Source organism: Triticum urartu, chromosome 6A (assembly GCF_056163025.1).
Source record: "Triticum urartu cultivar PI428250 chromosome 6A, HENAU_Tu73, whole genome shotgun sequence".
NCBI classification, from domain to species: domain Eukaryota; kingdom Viridiplantae; phylum Streptophyta; class Magnoliopsida; order Poales; family Poaceae; genus Triticum; species Triticum urartu.
Window position 1 is genome coordinate 499,044,641 of NC_141878.1, and position 9,014 is coordinate 499,053,654.

Consider the following 9,014-nt stretch of genomic DNA (forward strand, 5'->3'; position numbering starts at 1 on the left):
TTTGAATTCAATAGTCTTCATCATAAAAGAGCCAGTACAAGAAGTATCAAGCATGGTGCGATTGTTATCAGAAAGCTGAGCATAAAAATTTTGAATAATCATTTTTCTTGAGAGCTCATGATTGGGGCATGAATATAACATTGATTTAAGCCTCCCCCAAGCTTGAGCGATGCTTTCTCCTTCGCAAGGCCAAAAATTATATATATAATTGCGATCACGATGAACAAGATGCATAGGATAAAACTTCTGATGAAATTCCAATTTCAATCATTTGTAGTTCCATGACCCCATATCATCACATAGCCTATACCATGTCGATGCATCTCCCTTCAAAGATAAAGGGAAGACCTTCTTCTTAACAACATCTCCAGGTACACCTGCAAGCTTAAATAATCTACAAACTTCATCCACATATATTAGATGCTCATCAGGATGTTTTGTTCCATCTCCTAAAAAGGGATTAGCTAGCAGTTTTTCTATCATACCCGAAGGAATTTCAATGCAGACATTTTTATTTTCAGTAGGTTCAGTAGGTTGAGGAGCAACTCTTTGCTCTACTGGCCGGGGTGAAGATACCCCGAACAAGCCCCTCAGAGGATTACTTTCCATAGTAACAAGTGACAGTAAATTTCAGCACACTATATAAATTTTTCCTTACCAAATTCCACGTACCAAAGGCGCTTCACTCCCAGGCAACGGCGCCAGAAAAGAGTCTTGATGACCCACAAGTATAGGGGATATATCGTAGTCCTTTCGATAAGTAAGAGTGTCGAGCCCAACGAGGAGCAGAAGGAAATGATAAGCGGTTTTCAGCAAGGTACTCTCTGCAAGCACTGAAATTATAGGTAACAGATAGTTTTGTGATAAGATAGTTGGTAACGAGCAACACGTAACAAAAGTAAATAAAGTGCAGCAAGGTGGCCCAATCCTTTTTGTAGAAAAGGACAAGCCTGGACAAACTCTTATATAGAGGAAAGTGCTCCCAAGGACACATGGGAATATCGTCAAGCTAGTTTTCATCACGCTCATATGATTCGCGTTCGGTACTTTGATAATTTCGTATGTGGGTGGACCGGTGATTGGGTACTGTCCTTACTTGGACAAGCATCCCACTTATGATTAACCTCTATTGCAAGCATCCGCAACTACAACAAAAGTATTAAGGTAAACCTAACCATAGCATGAAACATATGGATCCAAATCAGCCCCTTATGAAGCAACGCATAAACTAGGGTTTAAGCTTCTGTCACTCTAGCAACCCATCATCTACTTATTACTTCACAATGCCTTCCTCTAGGCCCAAATAATGGTGAAGTGTCATGTAGTCGACGTTCACATAACACCACTAGAGGAGAGACAACATACATCTCATCAAAATATCAAACGAATACCAAATTCACATGACTACTAATAGCAAGACTTCTCCCATGTCCTCAGGAACAAACATAACTACTCACAAAGCATAAACATGTTCATAATTAGAGGGGTGTTAATATGCATATAGGATCTGAACATATGATCTTCCACCAAATAAACCAACTAGCATCAACTACAAGGAATAATTAACACTACTAGCAACCTACTAGCACCAATCCCGGACTTGGAGACAAGAATTGGATACAAGAGATGAACTAGGGTTTTGAGAGGAGATGGTGCTGATGAAGATGTTGATGGAGATTGCCCTCTCCCGATGAGAGGAGCGTTGGTGATGATGATGGCGATGATTTCCCCCTCCGGGAGGGAAGTTTCCTCGGCAGAACAGCTCTGCTAGAGCCCTAGATTGGTTCCGCCAAGGTTCCGCCTCGTGGCGGCGGAGTTTCGTCCGAGAAGATGGCTTGTTATTTTTTTCCCATCGAAAGACTTCATATAGCAGAAGATGGCCACCGAAGGGCCACCAGGGGGCCCACGAGGTAGGGGGGGCACGCCCAGGGGGGTAGGGCGCGCCCCCCACCCTCGTGGGCAGGGTGTGGCCCCCTGGTGAATTTCTTTCGCTGAGTATTTTTTTTATATATTCTGAAAACGTCTTCCGTGAAGTTTCAGGACTTTTGGAGCTATGCAGAATAGGTCTCTAATATTTTGCTCCTTTTCCAGCCCAGAATCCCAGCTGCCGGCATTCTCCCTCTTTATGTAAACCTTGTAAAATAAGAGAGAATAGGCATAAGTTTTGTGACATAATGTGTAATAACAGCCCATAATGCAATAAATATCAATATAAAAGCATGATGCAAAATGGACGTATCAACCTTCATGCCATCAAATACCTCCCACTAAAACTCAGAGGACCAGAAAGGTGCTAGTTAAACAGTCTGCCTGAAAACTCTATCGGTAGCTGGGAGGATCTGGAAGACGCTTTCCGCGACAACTTCCAAGGTACATATGTCCAGCCACCAGACGCCGATGACTTAAGTCGCATCATCCAACAGCCCGGAGAGTCAGCCAGAAAGCTCTGGACTAGGTTCTTAGTTAAAAAGAACCAAATCGTAGACTGTCTAGACGCGGAAGCCCTAGCGGCCTTTAAACACAGTGTCCGGGACGAGTGGCTCACCCGCCACCTCTGTCAGGAAAAACCAAAATCCATGTCAGCCCTTACCGCTCTGATGACCCAATTTTGCATGGGAGAAGAGAGCTGGCTCGCTCGTAGAAGCAACAGTGTCAGCGACCAGGGCACTTCCGAAGTTCGAGACGGCAACGGGAAACCACCACACAATAAGCACAAACGTGGCAATAGTAATGAGGGAGCGCACGACACAGTGGTCAATGCCGGCCATTCAAGGCAAACAGAGACGGACTATCCAATTTGGATAAGATATTGGATAGGCCCTGCCAGATTCATGGCCACCCCAATAAACCAGCTAACCACACCAACAGGAGATGTTGGGTCTTCAAACAGGCCGGCAAGTTAAATGCCGAATACAAGGGGAAGAAGCCACCCGGCGACGGCGACGACGACGAAACTCGCCAACCAAACACCGGGGATCAGAAGCAGCTTCCCCTCGAAGTAAAGACAGTGAACATGGTACATATGGCACCGTCCCCTACAGGGGAACGCATGGAGCGCTCTCTTCATGCAGAGGATCACACTATGGCTATCTCAGTCGAACTACACAGCGGGGGCATTACACCGCATACCTCGTCGGCCATTAAGCCACCGGTCTCCATTCAACTTGACCGTTCAAATCCCATACAGGACCAGCAGTTCGGCTTCCGCTGTCCGTCGCATATACTTGGAAAATCTGTACCGCGCATACATAACTACGCACTTAAAATACCCTGGCACCGGCGGAAGCACAATACGAACGGACCTGAAAGTACTCCCATAACCTTCCTTTTTTAACTATTATTTCTTCTTCCTTTTTCTTTTTTCCCTCCATAGGTGGCTTAATGGCTGGCCTCAGACTCTATCGGAGTTCGGGTTCGTACACTCACCCAAGGGCTATTTCCGTCAAGGAGTCCCTTCACCGAGAACAGGCGGCGCAGACATGCGACAGGAGGTCCAAAATAACTTTTTGTAGACCGCACTCTCTATTTCGAGCATGTAAAGTGCCTTTTTCCTCCGCCTTCGACCCCTGGCATATCAAATAGCCGGGGTTGCGGCTTTGTTATCTATATACACGATTGGCACATCACTTAGATCCCAGTAAAAATAATCCATTCTTTTCTAAAGAACCGAGTTTTTCCCCTGCGGTTGTTTCAAACATACACCTCGGCATAACTTGCCAGGGGCTCGGTACGGGAACAAACGAGTTGCCGACAAGTCCGAACAGCTCTATAGCGTACTTCGGCATCACGAGTTTGGCCTTATATGCATCAGCTTTGAATTATGTCCTGGGTCAATAGTTGGGTTGCCCGGCTCATATGCTTGCTATCCTATGTTCCGCTCTATCGGCTAGGGTAGTCAAGGGAGAACTACTGCGATTGTGCTTCCGGTTCACCTGGTTAAGCACCTCAGTAGAGAAAAGCCGAAAACTGACTGTCATGATGCGGCGAGAGCTGGTCAACCACTTGATGACATATCGGAATCTTTCACGATTCCCTCCGTGCCACACGAAGGACCTATTTCTCGTCAAATATGTAAACGCATCATATGAATAAGCCGCATACATACCAGGGGCTATATCGTAGACCCACCATAAAACTCTTATGGCTAAGTGAAAGTGTTAACGCCCTATAGTCTGGTTGTCTGGTTCGCCGCATTGACACCTCCTTCACGGACCAAGACGTTGGGTCAAGAGTGATCAGATGCTTTTTTGAACACCCCCGTACTTCCTCCGAGGGGGCTGAAGCCGACGACTAGAAAAATTTCAGATCATATACAAACGGCCGCACAGGAGGAACAAAAGCCTTTAGGCAAAATCAAAATATAGACTGATTATAACAATTGTCTTTTACAATTCGTAAACAGTTCACTCGAATATTATGCCTTTCGAACATTGACCCTCTATCAAGCGGGCAGCCTCTAAGACGTCCTCAAAGTAATGCTCTGGTGCGTGATGGTCCTTGCCCTCGGGTGGACCCTGCGCTGCAACATCGACGGCCTTCATCTTCCCTCGGTATGTCTTGACTCGGGCAAAGGCCATCCGTGCACCTTCAATGCACGCCGACCGCTTCACGGCGTCGATACGTGGCACCGCATCAACAAGCCGCCGCACCAAGCTGAAATAGCTATTCAGAATCGGCTCTGTTGGCCACAGCTAAAGTATGACGTTCTTGATAACCCACAAGTATAGGGGATCGCAACAGTTTTCGAGAGTAGAGTATTCAACCCAAATTTATTGATTCGACACAAGGGGAGCCAAAGAATATTCTCAAGTATTAGCAGTTGAGTTGTCAATTCAACCACACCAGGAAACTTAATATCTGCAGCAAGGTATTTAGTAGCAAAGTAATATGATACTAGTGGTAACGATGGCAAAAGGTAACGATAGCAAAAGCAATATTTTTGGGTTTTATAGTGATGGTAACAGTAGCAGCGGAAAAGTAAATAAGCGAAGGACCATATATGAAAAGCTCGTAGGCAATGGATCGGTGATGGAGAATTATGCCGGATGCGGTCGATCATGTAACAGTCATAACCTAGGGTGACACAGAACTAGCTCCAGTTCATCAATGTAATGTAGGCATGTATTCCGAATATAATCATACGTGCTTATGGAAAAGAACTTGCATGACATCTTTTGTCCTACCCTCCCGTGGCAGCGGGGTCCTATTGGAAACTAAGGGATACTAAGGCCTCCTTTTAATAGAGTACCGGACCAAAGCATTAACACATAGTGAATACATGAACTCCTCAAACTATGGTCATCACCGAGAGTGGTCCCGATTATTGTCACTTCGGGGTTGCCGGATCATAACACATAATAGGTGACTATAGACTTGCAAGATAGGATCAAGAACTCTCATATATTGATGAAAACATAATAGGTTCAGATCTGAATTCATGGCACTCAGGCCCTAGTGCTACCTCTTGAGCACTGCGCTGGATTTCCTTGAAGAGGAAAGGATGATGCAGCAAAGTAGCGTAAGTATTTCCCTCAGTTTTTGAGAACCAAGGTATCAATCCAGTAGGAGGCTACGCGCGAGTCCCTCGTACCTGCACAAAACAAATAACTCCTCGCAACCAATGCGATAAGGGGTTGTCAATCCCTTCATGGTCACTTACGAGAGTGAGATCTGATAGATATGATAAGATAATATTTTTGGTATTTTTTATGATAAAGATGCAAAGTAAAATAAAAACAAAGTAAAAAAGCAAAGGAAATAACTAAGTATTGGAAGATTAATATGATGAATATAGACCCGGGGGCCATAGGTTTCACTAGTGGCTTCTCTTAAGAGCATAAGTATTTTACGATGGATGAACGAATTACTATTGAGAAATTGACAGAATTGAGCATAGTTATGAGAATATCTAGGTATGATCATGTATATAGGCATCACGTCCGAGACAAGTAGACCGACTCCTGCCTGCATCTACTACTATTACTCCACTCATCGACCGCTATCCAGCATGCATCTAGAGTATTAAGTTCATGAAAACAGAGTAACTCCTTAAGCAAGATGACATGATGTAGAGGGATAAATTCATGCAATATGATAAAAATCCCATCTTGTTATCCTCGATGGCAACAATACAATACGTGCCTTGCTGCCCCTACTGTCACTGGGAAAGGACACCGCAAGATTGAACCCAAAGCTAAGCACTTCTCCCATTGCAAGAAAGATCAATCTAGTAGGCCAAACCAAACTGATAATTCGAAGAGACTTGCAAAGATAACCAATCATACATAAAAGAATTCAGAGAAGATTCAAATATTGTTCATAGATAATCTTGATCATAAACCCACAATTCATCGGTCTCAACAAACACACCGCAAAAAGAAGATTACATCGAATAGATCTCCACAAGAGAGGGGGAGAACATTATATTGAGATCCAAAAAGAGAGAAGAAGCCATCTAGCTAATAACTATGGACCCGAAGGTCCGAGGTAAACTACTCACACTTCATCGGAGAGGCTATGGTGTTGATATAGAAGCCCTCCGTGATGGATGCCCCCTCCGGCAGAGCTCCGGAACAGGCCCCAAGATGGGATCTCGTGGATACAGGAAGTTACGATGGTGGAATTAGGGTTTTGGCTCCGTATCTGATAGTTTGGGGGTACGTAGGTATATATAGGAGGAAGGAGTACGTCGGTGGAGCATCAGGGGGCCCACGAGGGTGGAGGGCACGCCTGGGGGGTAGGCGTGCCCCCCTACCTCGTGGCCTCCTCCTTTATTACTTGATGTAGGGTCCAAGTCTCCTGGATCTTGTTCGTTCCAAAAATCACGTTCCCGAAGGTTTCATTCCATTTGATATTCCTTTTCTTCGAAACCCTAAAATAGGCAAAAAAACAGATATTCTGGGCTGGGCCTCCGGTTAATAGGTTAGTCCCAAAATAATATAGAACTGGATAATAAAGCCCAATAATGTCCAATAATGTCCAAAACAGTAGATAATATAGCATGGAGCAATAAAAAATTATAGATACGTTGGAGACGTATCAAGCATCCCCAAGCTTAATTCCTGCTCGTCCTCGAGTAGGTAAATGATAAAAAATATTTTTTTTTGATGTGAAGTGCTACTTGGCATAATTTTAATGTAATTCTTCTTAATTGTGGTATGAATATTTAGATCCAAAAGATTCAAGATAAAAGTTTAATATTGACATAAAAATAACAATACTTCAAGCATACTCCCTCCGTCCGGAAATACTTGCCATCAAAATGAATAAAAGGAGATGTATCTAGACATATTTTAGTTCTAGATACATCCCTTTTTGTCCATTTTGATGAAAAGTATTTTCGGACGGAGGGAGTACTAACAAAGCAATCATGTCTTCTCAAAATAACATGGCCAAAGAAAGTTATCCCTACAAGATCATATAGTCTGGCTATGCTCTATCTTCACCGCACAAAGTATTTAAATCATGCACAACCCCGATGACAAGCCAAGCAATTGTTTCATACTTTTGACACTTTCAAACTTTTTCAATCTTCACGCAGTACATGAGCGTGAGCCATGGATATAGCACTATATGTGGAATAGAATGGTGGTTGTGGAGAAGACAAAAAGGGAGAAGATACTCTCACATCAACTAGGCGTATCAACGGGCTATGGATATGCCCATAAATAGATATCAATGTGAGTGAGTAGGGATTGCCATGCACCGGATGCACTAGAGCTATAAGTATATGAAAGCTCAACAAAAGAAACTAAGTGGGTGTGCATCCAACTTGCTTGCTCATGAAGACCTAGCGCATTTTGAGGAAGCCCATCATTGGAATATACAAGCCAAGTTCCATAATGAAAAATTCCCACTAGTATATGAAAGTGACGAAATGAGAGACTCTCTATCATGAATATCATGGTGCTACTTTGAAGCAAAAGTGTGGTAAAGGATAGTAACATTGTCCCTTCTCTCTTTTTCTCTCATTTTTTTATTTGGGCCTTTTTTATGGCCTCTTTTCTTTCCTTTTTTTTATTTTTCGTCCGGAGTCTCATCCCGACTTGTGGGGGAATCATAGTCTCCATCATCCTTTCCTCACTGGGACAGTGCTCTAATAATGATGATCATCACACTTTTATTTTCTTACAACTCAACAATTACAACTCGATACTTAGAACAAAATATGACTCTATATGAATGCCTCCGGCGATGTACCGGGATATGCAATGAATCAAGAGTGACATGTATGAAAGAATTTTGACTTGTGGCTTTGCCACAAATATGATGTCAACTACATGATCATGCTAAGCATTATGACAATGATGGAGTGTGTCATAATAAATAGAACGGTGGAAAGTTGCATGGCAATATATCTCAGAATGGCTATGGAAATGCCATAATAGGTAGGTATGGTGGCTGTTTTGAGGAAGGTATATGGTGGGTGTATGATACCGGCGAAAGGTGTGCGGTATTAGAGAGGCTAGCAATGGTGGAAGGAAGAAAAGTGTGTATAATCCATGGACTCAACATTAGTCATAAAGAACTCATGTACTTATTGCAAAAATCTACAAGTTATCAAAGCAAAGTATTACATGCATGCTCCTAGGGGGATAGATTGGTAGGAAAAGACCATCGCTCGTCCCCGACCGCCACTCATAAGGAAGACAATAAAAAAATAAATCATGCTCCGACTTCATCACATAACGTTTCACCATACCTGCATGCTATGGGAATCATAAACTTTAACACAAGTATTTCTCAAATTCACAACTACTCAACTAGAACAACTTTAATATCACCATCTTTATATCTCAAAACAATTATCAAGCATCGAACTTCTCATAGCATTCAACACACTCATAAGAAAGTTTTTACTATTCTTGAATACCAAGCATATTAGGATTATTTAAGAAAATTACCATGCTATTTAAGACTCTCAAAATAATCTAAGTGAAGCATGAGAGATCAATAGTTTCTATAAAATAATTCCACCACCGTGCTCTAAAAAATATAAGTGAAGTACTAGAGCA